This window comes from Salvia splendens, chromosome 17 (genome assembly GCF_004379255.2).
Source record: "Salvia splendens isolate huo1 chromosome 17, SspV2, whole genome shotgun sequence".
Classification (NCBI taxonomy): domain Eukaryota; kingdom Viridiplantae; phylum Streptophyta; class Magnoliopsida; order Lamiales; family Lamiaceae; genus Salvia; species Salvia splendens.
In genome coordinates this window covers 15,322,137-15,336,056 of record NC_056048.1, presented here as the reverse complement: position 1 = coordinate 15,336,056, position 13,920 = coordinate 15,322,137, and the positions used below count along the sequence as shown (strand labels likewise).

The 13,920-nt window shown below is 32.7% G+C and overlaps 1 long non-coding RNA gene across 2 annotated transcripts; it reads right to left on the bottom strand.

Annotated features, from left to right (window-relative positions):
- Nucleotides 1-2,242: 2,242 nt before the first annotated feature.
- On the bottom strand, nt 2,243-5,500 carry LOC121774769. 2 transcript variants are annotated; one of them, XR_006044996.1, is made up of 6 exons: nt 5,161-5,500; nt 4,975-5,057; nt 4,373-4,473; nt 3,043-3,239; nt 2,774-2,821; nt 2,243-2,475 (listed from the first exon to the last, which is right to left on the bottom strand). It is a non-coding gene; the product is annotated as an uncharacterized LOC121774769 (long non-coding RNA). The 2 variants fall into 2 exon arrangements; XR_006044995.1 differs by having other exon boundaries at nt 2,243-2,821; nt 5,161-5,266.
- Nucleotides 5,501-13,920: the final 8,420 nt, after the last annotated feature.

The following is a 13,920-nucleotide window of genomic DNA, read 5'->3' as shown; positions in this document are numbered from 1 at the left end:
TTTGATACACCCAAGAATCGTTGGATGAAAAACTTCCCAATGCTTGACACGTATTTTATTGATATTGTATTAAATGCTATTTAACATTTTTATCCCTAAAATCAATGAGCATACTTAACTATTTATATCATTGTTATATTGTAGGGTAGGTGCATTTGAATGGCCAAAATATTGGTCTATTAAAATGGCTCTGACTTCCAACTTGTAGATAAGGGTGGAAGGAGGCCCCGGGCACACATTATATCATACTAGTAAATTGATTGATAAAATAAAAATGACCAGATATAATGGCAACTAAAATTTGAGAGGAATTCAAAATATAGCTTTAATCGACAAAAATTTTAACTATTAAGGATAATTCTTTGGGACGTGAGTAATTCCATGATTGGCCAATGAATTGAATAAATTAGGGCTGACTTTAAGTGGTCTATATTTAAATAATTCTTTAAATTGGATGATTAATTAATTTCTTGGTCTAAATTGATTTAGTTAATGGTGGCTAATATGTTGGATTATTTTATTAACTTCGACACGAATTAATATCCAGATTTATTTAATTCTTCAACATATTCAAGTTAAAGGCATGAATTACTAGTTTAAGTTCATGCAAAATAATGTTGTAAAGGCAGGAAATAAAATTAACATGCATGCATTCTAATTAAGTTTGAATATTTTATTGAGTCTAGTCAGTATGTTATTCTTATTTTGAAGGAACTATACTGGCGAGAAAGTTAAGACTGAAGTGAGAATCTCAATTAATAATCTAAGCAAACGTGGTGGATTTTCTATCCTACATTATTGTTATTGTGTGGTTTTTCTTCCTAAATACTCCCTCCATCCATGGAAAATAATCTTATAATGTCATTATGGGATTTTCATAAAAAATAGTCTCATTTCTAAAAAAATAGAAAGTTTCACTCTCATATTTTATCTATTTTTTTATCTTTCTCTCTTACTCTATCAATTTCTCATTAGAACACGTGTCGTCCACAAATGAGACTATTTTTTATATCGGAGGGAGTATAAGTTAGTTTCATGTATGTTTTATGAGAAAATGATGTTATGTATGTTATGTAATGTCATGTTTTGTTTTGATCATTTTCTATTTGTTTGACTAGCACCGGGGGAGCATACCTATTTGGCTTTACAAAACTTCTTTTCCGAAAATTAAATACTTTGCACTACCAATCTACTAAACAAATGACGTTGACTTATTTGTTTATTATACATTTAAATATGTAAAACAACCATTAAATGTAAAAATAAAACACATATGAAAAAAATAATTTGTTTTATTCCTTGAAAAATAATCGAAGAATTTTTACAATATTCAAGCACTCGAAAAATATTTTACAGTACACGAAATACTAATAAAGAAAATATGAGATACTTATTTATAGATGAAGTGGGAAAGTATTAATTATGTGTAGTGTGAGACCATTTACTTAAAAAGTAAATTGAACTCAGAATTGAATAATAACAGCACTCTCCCTCTATAGCCATTAGGAGTCTCATTTGAGTTTGGCACGGGTTTTAAGAAATATAATGGAAAGTGGGTGAGTAAAAATAGTGGAATGTGGAACCCATTTTTTATACATATTAGGTTTATAATAGAATGTGAGTGGATATGATTACTTCTTCTTTAAGAAATATATTAGTCTAATTTTTGTAGTATTAGTACAATTGTATTACTTCTTCTTTATTTACCGCTAATTTGTATATTTTTCATAAATTATGAATTACTAGATATTAAATAAAGCAGAGTGTGGATATGATTACTCGCTGACAGAAGGACATTCATGCATCTTTTTATTCTAGTCTATACTAATCTAAAGTGACAGTTTATTGAAAAGTCAGTATTACCCTTTTTGGCGGGAAAGTGTGCTGCTATTGCAATTACCCTTTTTGTCATTTCTCAATATGGCCAACCATTGAAGAGCAGGTTTTCAATTATATTTTATATTCAAGTTTATTTATTTAAAAACAGTGTTTAATGTTTAATACAATTGCAAAGCTATCTAGGTTGTTTACAACAGCCTGTAAATGGAAGGCTGATTGGCCATTATACACTGCACCCAAGAAATATGCAATGTTTCCAAAGCTGTAAATTCTTTTTAGGAGTATCATTTTGTAAATATCTAATAAAATTCCAAATGTGTTATGTGACAAATTAAGAATACATCTATAATTATTAAACACACATAAATTCATTTATGTAGTGTGTTATTGTACACCAAAACAGTTCACCAAGTCGGTATTTGTAATTATAAAATCTGATATTTAGTATTATTTAACAATATAGGGAAGAGCATCAACTCACAAATTAGAATATGAAATATAAGACAGGAGAGATGGAGAGACGAGAGAGAGAATACAAGAGAGACAGAGAGAGAGGAGACATCTTAATCTCTAAATATATCTTTCTTGCTAAGCAATTTTTTAGAGTATTAAACCTGTTCACAATGCAATTTTTCCCTGAAAAAGTTAAAGAATAGGTCAGTATCTATGTATATGTAATTTGTAGAATTTGGGATGTAAATATTGGTGTCCGTAAATATAGGAGAAACATTCAATAAATATTTGAAATTACATAGTAATATTGCAATATATTCTATCCGCAAATAACACAATTGAAGAAGGTTCCTTAATTTATGGTTTGAAAGCAGTAGGATAAGTATTCTGGAAAGTAATGTAATTATCTTGCAATATATTCTGGAAAGTAATGTAATTACCTGATAAGTAGTATAAGTATTTTGGAAAGTAATGTAATTACCTTAATCTATGGTATGAATTGCTTCTCTTCCTTATGAGAATTCATAACCTGTGCATAAAATGGAGATATTAGTTTTGGAATTAACTGTATTTGAATTTCTACAATTGTATAGTGCATACTTTATACTCATAGGGAGATAGTTAGTTGTATTGTAGTGATGTTAGAAGTGTACTTATGATTGGTAATTTGTTACAGAAAAGGTATTGAAAAGGTATTATGATACTTATTCGAATTGATCTACAACTAATATTATTAATGTAATGTGTTACCTTTTGATATGCATTGTTTGGCCTTCTCCTAACCTTTGTAGACTTGAAGAGGTTCTTATGGAAGGATCTATTTTCAGAACTTTAGCAGCCTCTGTGTAGGTAGCTGTCTGTTTGAATGGCTTTGTCTCTATCTTTTTCTTTTGGAGAGAGTGGTTGGTGGCTGCTTTTTAGGGTTCTAATCAAAAGGTTTTGAACTCCTGCAAAATTGGATTAGTTTAAATAGTGGAAATACCAATCAACACAATCATTTATTGGGCAAGGCAAATGGACCATTCAATTAATTTCTTTTACTGTGTAATTCGTTTTCCAAGACACAACTGCCACTCATTTATGTTTCTTATAATTAAATCGGGTAATGCATTACCTAATATTGCTAATTCATTTATAACACTGTTTTATAGTTTTTATACCTATTTAATACATACTAAAATATTATATGGTATATATTTTTAATGAGATATGTGAATGGTTCTCCTAATCATTCTGTTTTTTGGAATATGGATTGGTGTACATGTGTGCAGTGCATGGTGGTCTCTCTAGGGTTTCATTTATTCCTTTTGATATTCCTATCAAAGAGTGTCTTTTAAATACTACAGACTACAATAAATGAGATATTTTAATGTATACAGAAGGCCCAATCAGTGAATATTAATGTATACATGAAATTTATTTCGAACATAGTAGATTTCTAGCCGTTTAAAAAAATACAACCTCTCAATCTTTTCTATGTCTTAATGTTATTTTCTGAGGGTATTTTGCTTCACAATCAAATCTAATACTATTGATTATAAATTGAATCTGATTTAATAATAGCATTGAAACACCTAATCTACTTTATGCTCAGGTAAGTGAAATTGAATTAGTGACTTGCCACTGATTCTCTTTGAATGACAGATTAGTATTGTGTGATTAATATTTAAGTATATGTAGTTAAAAGAAGTATAATGAAAAGACTTATTTATTAATAGATTTTTATGTCAGACTATATTAATTTTGTTATTTGGAAGGCCTTTCTAATTATTATGTTTCTTTGGGAACCTAAATGACTTTTTTAAGAGCATGCTGGCCATTTTTTACCCTATAAATACCCTTTCCTAATTGCTTCTACAATCACTCACCAACCCCTCACAACTGAAAACACTTAACCGAATCAGCACACAAACTTGGTGGAGTTTCTTTTCAAGTTCTTATATGCATTCCCCTTGATTGAATCTTCTTTATATATTTCTTCCTATTTCTGAAATGCACTTATCTGTATAGAAGTTAGTTTATGATATATAGCTCCTGTAAATACTCAGCTAGGAAGAATGATAGATTGTGTTTTTCTTACAATTTTGTCATTTCTGTAATATTGGCTGTTTTCCTATTGTTACCACATCTTCTTGACTTTCCTTTTCTTCCTTTTTTATGTCCATCTCAGTAGCATAATTCCTGCACAAAAATGGACTTTATTTACTGTTACAATTCATCTTCTGACATTATATGATTTCCATCTAATTGAATAGATTGTGAAGTAATGTCTGCTTTTGTAACCTGCTTAAACAATCTTTCCAAGGCAATCACTACCTCCACCATTAAAGTAAGATGTCTGTAGGTATGAAGGGGTTCCAGAGGATAAAAATGATAACAGCCTAGAGTGTGTTTTGCATGATAATGTGGTATGATCTTTTTTCTACAAAACAACTATACTTTTATTGTAAACTAAATGGAACTAATTATTAATGTCTTTTGTGTTACAGGGGACAAGAATCCAAGCATCATTCAGTCCATGTTTATGTTATCTCCTGTAAATTCTCAGCTACATGATTATGCAGTTATCTAAGTTGAATTTGTCATTAAGTCCATGTTTATGTTATCCTAATTTCACAATGTTACTAATAGTGCTAAATATTTTGCATATGTAAAAACTCATTTTACAATGAATTTTCTTACCTTGAATCTGCCATTGCCTCCATGCTCATGTCATCTTTTTTCAAGTCATGCTTCCTTTGATTGATATTTTTGTAGATCAGTCCCTGCAATCAGTTTGTTGTTATATTATTTTTTATGGTTTCTAAATTTACTATGTTTCTGATTATTTTAAATTAGTAGCATTAGCTACTGTTTAATGTCATTTACCTTATTTTACAGTTTATATGCATTCTTGGTTCTTTTCCTGCCACTTCTTTTTACAATCCATGTACATCATCATATGCAAAAAGTTTTAAGATTATTTCCTTTTATTTAGAAATATAAAGATAAAAATAATACCCCTGAGAGTGTGTTTTGCATGATATTAAGGTAGTATGTTCTTTATTCTACCAAACAATTGTGCTTTTATTTTAAACTAAGTTGAATAAATTATTACTGTATTTTGTTTTACAGGGGACAAGAATCCAAAAAACATTCCCTAATAATATTACACAGAAAATGGCCTCTCCAGTTAAAATTTTACATATTTTATTCTTTAACAGTGAAAAAGTAAAAGAAGCAACCAATTTTGAAGAGCTATTCATATCACAACTCTTTGTCTAGACCTTCAAGTTCATGTCAGTAATTGCTCAAGCCTTTGTCATTTGTTTTTTTTTTGTATATCCTCATTTGCTAGCACTTGCAAAGTAATGTATGAAAAATAATGTTAGTATTGATAAAGACCTTGGTTTTCTGACAAATAAAATGTCAACCAATATAAAGTTCCATGACATCTATTTAATCCACAAATAACAATTAAAATGTGAAGAAATGGTTTCTGTGACATAAGTACCTAAATTTAAATGCAATTAGTGTTCCTAATATGAGCATAAAATTAATCTGTTAAAAAATGGCTCTAGGCTTTACCTTTTTCTGGATTTGTCGGCTTTGATTTTGTCATCCTTTTCCATTGTTGTCACGATTTTGAAGTGTGTGGCAAAGAATCATAGCTGCTGCAATATTATGAGATCTAAACATTTTTATATTGAATTTAATAGAATAACTAAACATGCAATCAAAAACTAAAACTTATAATTCCAGAGTGAACAATTGTTTACCTTTTCCTGGTTTCGGAGAGGTTTTTTTGCTGCCGACGTGGTAAGGTTTCGAAGAAAACCTTCGGTGACTTCGGATTGTGAAGGAAATTTAAACTGCAATCGGTGTGAAGCCGTCACCGATTTGGTGTTTAATGGAGTGTAAGCACCCTCCTCCTCCTCTGTTTCTCCGTTTACGACGGAGGAGGCGGCTAGAAGGTAGAGGAATTTGGGTTTCGTCGCAGAGATTTTTCGCCGATTTGTGGTTCAGTGGAGTCCTTGTGTCGTCCACCGCCTGAGAACGGGCCATTTTTCGTCGATGGAGGCGTGGAGAAGGTGGTTGAAATTAGGGTTCCAGTATGATGCGGCGCGCATACAATGTGACAGAGATCTATATACTCCTATATTTTTTATATAGTATCGTATTAAACACTAAGTTTTGTTAATTATGCTTAATAATTTATTTAGTTTGATAAGTTATGTAAGTTTGTTTGAAATATCGTATGGGCCTATAATTAGTATTATTAACATGAGAAGTTGGGCTTCTCAATTTTATTTTTTTGTCTGGGCTTCTGTTAATAATTGAGTTGGGCTGTGAGAAAAACTATTACAAAAAACAATCCATTTGTTATTTTATGATTCAATTTTAAAACATGGGCTTTTGAGTAATTGTTTGCATGATCGTGTCATACTTGCTCATACTTTAGAGGTTGTTGATGAGGTTAACCAATTCATGATGTCGTTGAATCAGTGTCAGGGTCGAGTTTATTTGAGTTCTGATAGTATCTCAAACTCAGATTTGACATCAAATGGCTTAGCTGAGATACATTCTGTTGAATTTTTGAATAAATTGAAGTGTCCAGATACACCTAATCATGAATTGTTGTTGAAAGTTGGTACTCCTGTGATGTTGTTAAGGAATATAGATTACTCGAATGGATTGTGTAATAGCACCAGACTGATAATTACGTGTTTGGGTGATTATGTTTTGGAGGGACAAGTATTGGGTGGCATAATGTTGGTCATAAAGTTTTGATTCCCCGTCTTTAATACCATCTGATCCAAGGTTGCCATTCAAAATCCAACGACGACAATTTCCTTTGGATGTGTCGTATGCAATGACCATTAACAAAAGTCAAGGTCAATCTCTGTCTCATGTTGGATTATTTTACGAAAACCAGTCTTCAGTCATGGACAGTTGTATGTTGCTATATCTAGAGTTACGAGTCGTGGAGGTCTCAAGATTTTAGTTTGTGGAGATGAAGAGGATAATAGAAGCGATGCTACTGTTAATGTTGTTTACAAAGAAGTTTTTCAAAACTTATGAACTATTGGTTGGTTTGTTGTTGTTTTCTAATTTTTCTCTTTAATCTCTACTCAATAACATGTTCTTTATTTGTGTATCTTATTCTAACTAACTCATTCTCTTTGATCATTAGTCATACATCTCTTATTTGTCGTTTATTTTACTCCACTTATATCATAAATTAAAATTGTATAAAATTGATTGCCGAATATGTAATATTTCATTTATAGTTGATGAGTAAATTCTTCATTTATTATAAATGTTTTATTTATAATCACATTATGTTTTTGTAAATCTTTATATTGTTTTTAATTCTTAGTTTCTATATTTCATTAAAATTTATATTTATTATTTAAAAATTATATGCCCCGTGCATAGCACGGGTGTAAATACTAGTTTCATTTAAAGTAAAGTTTGGTTTTTGAAAATTCATACATAATATTGCATTAATTGTGGTAATGAATCATTGGGTAATGATAAAATGCAAACTCTTATATATTCTAATAAAATGCAAACTCTTTATATATTATACAAACTCTAAACTATGATATAATTGTATCACTTCTTCTTTATTTACTGCTAATTTGTATTTTTTACATAAATTATGAATGACTAGATACTAAATAAAAGCAGAGGGTAGACATTCGTGCATATTTTTATTCTAATTTCATTTAAAGTAGAGTTTGGTTTTTGAAAATTCATACATAATATTGCATTAATTGTGGTAATGAATCATTGGGTAATGATAAAATGCAAACTCTATATATCGTACAAACTCTAAACTATGATCAAGGTCGTTAGAAAATGTCAATAAATGGCCAAATAACAGCAACAAAAATGTCAACATAGCCGTTGACACTGTGTTGACAATTTTTGTTGTTGTTATTTTTTATAACGGAAGACTTGTACAAAACAAATAAACCAGACAAAGGAACTATTTGACAGATTATGGGATTAATAACATGTTAACACAGAATTGCATGTTAGAATGCAAATAATTCATGCTTAAAAAAAATAAATCCTAAACATGAATACTACGGTTTAGAGTTACCGATTTGATTCTCCAAAGAATCATCAATTACTTACACCTTCTCCACGTGATGACCTTTAATACGAGACCACAGATCTTTTAATCTGTACTTGAACTCAAGTTATGACCTTTGGGTGGGCAAAGCTTGTCAAAACCGAAAGGACTCGACTAGAAAGTGTCGGGGTTTGGTGCCCCTTGCACAGCGGAAGACTTGGACAAAATAAATTATATCAGATAAGGAACTATTTGATCGATTATGCAGTTAATCAATTCACATGTTAAACAAATAATTTCATGCTAGAACGCAAATAATTCATGCTTAGAAAATAAAAATCCTAAAACATGAATACTACGGTTTTGAGTTACCGATTTGATTCTCCAAAGAATCGTCGATTGCTGGTTCCCGATCTGTATTCCGAAATTAGTGTGGCTGATCTTATCAAAATACTATGACTCGAATAAACAAGACAGAAATTCCTCACGGAGGAGAGCTGAAGAAAAAATCATCTCCTCCAATCATGAGAGGGACAAAAATTCATAGTAAACAAAATTATATTTTCTATCTCATTTATTCTCTTATTTATATAAAGTTGATATTGGGCCCAGTCGTGGATCTATGGAAGGTTTTGGATATGGCCTCACCCAATTAGCTTTTTACTAATTAAATTGAACCCACAATTTAATACAAGCTTATATTGGAATATTATTAGCAGCCACTACAGAATTAATATTGCACTGCTGATGAGGCTAGTTTCATGCATGTGTTCCATGATAAAACTGCACCCAATTCTACTATCTAACGTGCGAATATGAGCCAGGTGTGTGTGAAAGTCCACCATATTCCAAGGATGCTCTGATCAACTAGGCGCACAGACGAATCGAGAAAAAGGAGCGAAACTGCTGCGTGAACGGATCAAGTCAGATCAACCGGAGCCAACATGAGTTCCCGCATAGAAGATGGTACCAAAATCCAAAGGCAGGAATGACATTTCGAGAGGACGGTACCCTAGGGATCAGAGCCCTACGCCTCTCTATAAATTACAAGCCAAGCGCGAGTAGGAGAGGGGGCGCGCACATAGAGAGAAACACATTCCTGATTTCAGCTCTCTTCAAGGGCTAAAATGGGAGCTCCCAACACTCAACACTCCTGAATTCTGGCACTCACACACTTGGTCTTAGTTTAGTTTAGTTTAGCAGCGCGGTGGTGTTAGTTTTACCAGCTCTCTCTTTTGGTTCTGTAATTCCGCTTCGAGAAGAAGCGATGAAACAATTTCTACTTTTAGTTCTGTTTACTTTTAGTTTATGCTTGACGTTCAGACTTGGATTTCAGTTTATTGATCAATGTTTTGTGGAAGTTTGTTATTATGCATGAACTCTCTGATCGATGTTTGATTTCCACACGTGGAATTATGAAGCATGAATTACATGATGTCATAAGTATGTGTTATGTGTGAAAGTACTACGACATAAACATGTGAACATAGGAAGCCATGTGGGAGTTACAAGATAAGATGAAAGAGAAGTACCCCGATTTGTTTTTGTGAGACGACCAAATTTCGGGATGAAATTTCTGTTAAGGGGGGAAGGATGTAGCACCCCGGAAATTTGTGACTTTTTTTTATATTTGATGGCTTATTTTATTTCTATTAATGTGGATGTTGAATAAGAATTTCTTTTGTGGAAATTGAGTCTCTATGTGTTTGAGTTAATTAGGTGAAATTAGTTGTTGTGGGTTATGTGAGTTAATGTGATTAAGCTTCCAATGTGTGAATTAAATTAAATGGGATCATGCATAATCATTCTAGCCATTTTATTTGAAATTTTTGGCCCTCATATTTATTGGAAATAATACTTTTTTCTTAGATTTAATTAATTGCTTTGGGATATTTATCCAAATTAAATCCAAACCAAATTATCCCTATGCTATTCTACATGATTTTCGACTCCTTGGCCATCCCTTGAGATTTTTGAAATCTCCTATTAATTAGGAGAAAGAATTATTTTTGTAGATTTAATTCGTATCTTGTTTATCTATTTCCTTGAATTAAAATCCAATTAAATCTTACCATATCTTGTCAAATCTCTCCATATCTTATTTTAACTAGGATTTGATTCTTTCTATAAAAAAAAAAAAGAAAAGCCCTAACCCTAATCTTCATAATACACACCTCTTTTCCTCCCTCTCCTCCCACACGTTTTTCCCTCTCTTCCTCTCCTTCTCTGATGGAAGTCTCTGCACATCTGATTTACTCTGTTCCTTGATTTGGTTGTAGAAGAAGATGAGTTTGTTAGTAAAGTTTTGCTTTATCGTACACTTTTCAGATTTCAGGAAATTACATGATGGGTTGATCAAGTAGATTTTATTCCATTTAGCAAGTGGATCAGTTTAGTTAGTTTAGTCTCTCAAGTCAAGTAGTTTAACTTAACCCACCGTAGTAAAGCGTGGCAGCAGCCATTCCCATTCGTGTCCGCAACCAATGTAAAACAAATCATCTATGTGGGATCGATCCTTACTTCCATATACTAGTTAATAGTATTGTGGGTTAAGGTTTTGAAAGTGCTTTTGAGCTCTCACTCAAGTCGGATCTAAGTCAAGTTGACCAGTCTAAATCTCCACTGGATCCACTCGCCGACATTTTGCAGGTAGAAGACATACAACTGGCCGGCTGGATTAGTTTGACGGTTTAACTTGAGTAATCTAAAACGTCAGAAGACAAAGAGGAGAGAGACAACAACAGCAGAACAAAAGCGAACCTTTCAACTGCCCATCCAAATCTGAAATTACAAGTAATCTCGGTTTCCGTTTTGTTTGTTATTTATTTCCCGCGCTTAAGATATAAATGTCCATTAATTAATTAATGTCTGCTATGGACTTAATTAATTAACATCTTATTTATTCCAAGAGCGGACTCAACAAAAGCACTTATTTATTATTCATGGAACAATTAAATTCCAACATGCCAGTTTCTGAATAATAAAACCTTGTTCGAGCTCCTCTTGAGGACATTATCAAATGAGACTCACCTCGCGCACGATTCAACACAATAGCAATCCTAGCACCGCTATAAATTAATCACTACTACCCAATATATCAGGATTATTGGGTTGCGAAAAACCCACACCATTTGATAAGTCGAAGTAGTGCATAATCAATACCGTATGCTCAATGCTAATGTATGTAGATTAAGAAATAATTATTTATCATGACCTAATCTTTCAGTAGATAGCATAAAAACACGACTTGTTGTTAGATCCATTCAGTGCTATACCACACCAACTTCATCTTATTTCAGTAAGGCTTAGAAATAATCAAACTGACATTGCAACCTTTCATGATAGGTAGTCTAAGCCTACCTGGGTTGTGAAATTCATTTTTTTCTCTTGCAAAGCATTGCATAGAACTGACTGTGTTACCATAAAGTGGACGTCGCCCACAACCAATCTACTAAGCAAAAGACTTAGACTTTGTTTGCTTCTTATACATTTAAATGTTTAAAAAACATCTTATAAATGCATAAGCAAACACAATGTAATAATATATTGATTCTATTCGTGCAAACTGCTCGAATAATACTGAATCGAGTTAAAAGTGGTTTGTAGAGTTTTTCGTATACAAGCAAGATTCTTTTCGTGCTCGAAACATGCTTTTCAGTATACCAAACCTAGCAATCTCCCACTTATACTCAAAACATGTCGAGTATACCCACTACCAAAAACTCTCCCACTTATACTCAAAGCAGGTCTTGGTGCTAGATATATCGAACCACCATTCATTTCACATCATGTTCAAAACATGTTGCCACAAAGGCATTTTTCTATGAAAAAATCTGCTTGGTTGTTCTCTGATTATATCTTTGCCACCATAATGTCTTGTTGCGTACTTGATCTTTAAGTAATTTCATCTCTTTATGTGATTGCTTAGCTTTATTAGCTCGTGTGTCTCTTGAGTTAGCCTTCACTAGAGTAATCATAACAAAATATAATACTCATAGGCATACTCAATCTTACGATTAAAACTATTAGGAAGATACTCCTAAGGTAAACACATATTCAGAGGATGACTCCCTCAATCACTGATCAGTCATAAAACTTAGTCAGTGTAACCTCAAGGACATTACATGAATTACTGGTAAACTAGAATATAGCGATTAGTCTTTCTCAAGCACTATATTATATTCTTTACATCAATCAAAGTCCTTTGCCATGGTTAATATGATATATACTTGCTATGCAAGAGCACAACTAATATCAAACTTAGTACACATCATAGCATACATGAGACATCTATCTTCAAAACTAGTCTCATAATTCTTGATCTCACCCAGCGTCAAACGACACTTGACTAGAGACAAGACAATTCCATCTTAAATGGTAAAAACTTTTTCATGGGATTTCTAATGCTAAAATGTTCCAAGCAATGTATAGATATAGAATTCCTAAGAGAATCTCAACATTCTTTCTAGAAAGGATGCTTATGAAAAAGAAAGAAAAGAAAAAAAAAGAGAAAGAAAGGTTGTGAAAAGAAAAGAGAAATCAAAGGTTTGGAAAGTGAGTTGAAGGAGAAAAATAAGTGTTAGAAGTGTATTGGGTTTAGAAAAGTGGAGTCATTTTAACTCGACTTGGGATATTTTTAATTTTGAATCACTTTTTAGCCAAATATTCCTCACCTACCAAAGAGCCTACATTACAACAAAAAATAAAGACCTTTCGGACTTTTGATGCTTAATCACATCTAATAGAGGAGGGATTAGATTTTGAGCAAAACTTTGCAGGATGCATGATACACTTTGTCATATACACTTTGAGAGTGAGAGATAAATCACTTCCCATCTTTGGAAGTTTGCCACATGAGAGAGTGCATGAATTCAAGGTGTTCCACGAGTTAGTAATGAAAGTGCACTAATAAGCCATGCTTGATTTGATTGCATTATTACATGCTTGATCTATCTTTTCCACACTTTGAGGCAATTATGACGTCTAGTCCTTATGCATTCCATGCGTCTATTTTTATGTCTTTTATGTTTTGTTCGAGGACAAACAAAAATGTAAGTTTGGGGGAGTTGATACGCTCGGATTTTGCACGTTCATTATTTGTTCCGTTTTGAATGTCAAAGTTGCATTACATGTCTATTATTTGCATGTTTTATCTATTTTGTTATTTTGACATGTTTTGTGAGAAATGTGCATATTTGAACTTAAAGAGGGAGTCAAAATGCGATGTAGGAAATCTGGAGTTTTTGGGAGCGTCCAGCGACCGCTGCAACACCGTCGGCGCCCAGCGGCCGCCATGTCTGTAGCGGCCTGTTCCGGGAAAATTGTGCATGGAATGAAGACACGCCCAGCGACCGCTGGGCAATGCGTGGCGACCGCTACCCAAAAGTCAGAACCCTCGGACCATCCCATAGCGACCGCTGGCCAAGGTGAAGCGGTCTGCTGCAAAAATGCGGCGAGCATATTTGCCCTAAATTCTCTCCAAGATTTACCATATTTTGCAACCCTTTTCCTTATTTGAGAAGGAGTGATTTTTCCCCTATAAATAGCCTCTCAAGCTTCATCAT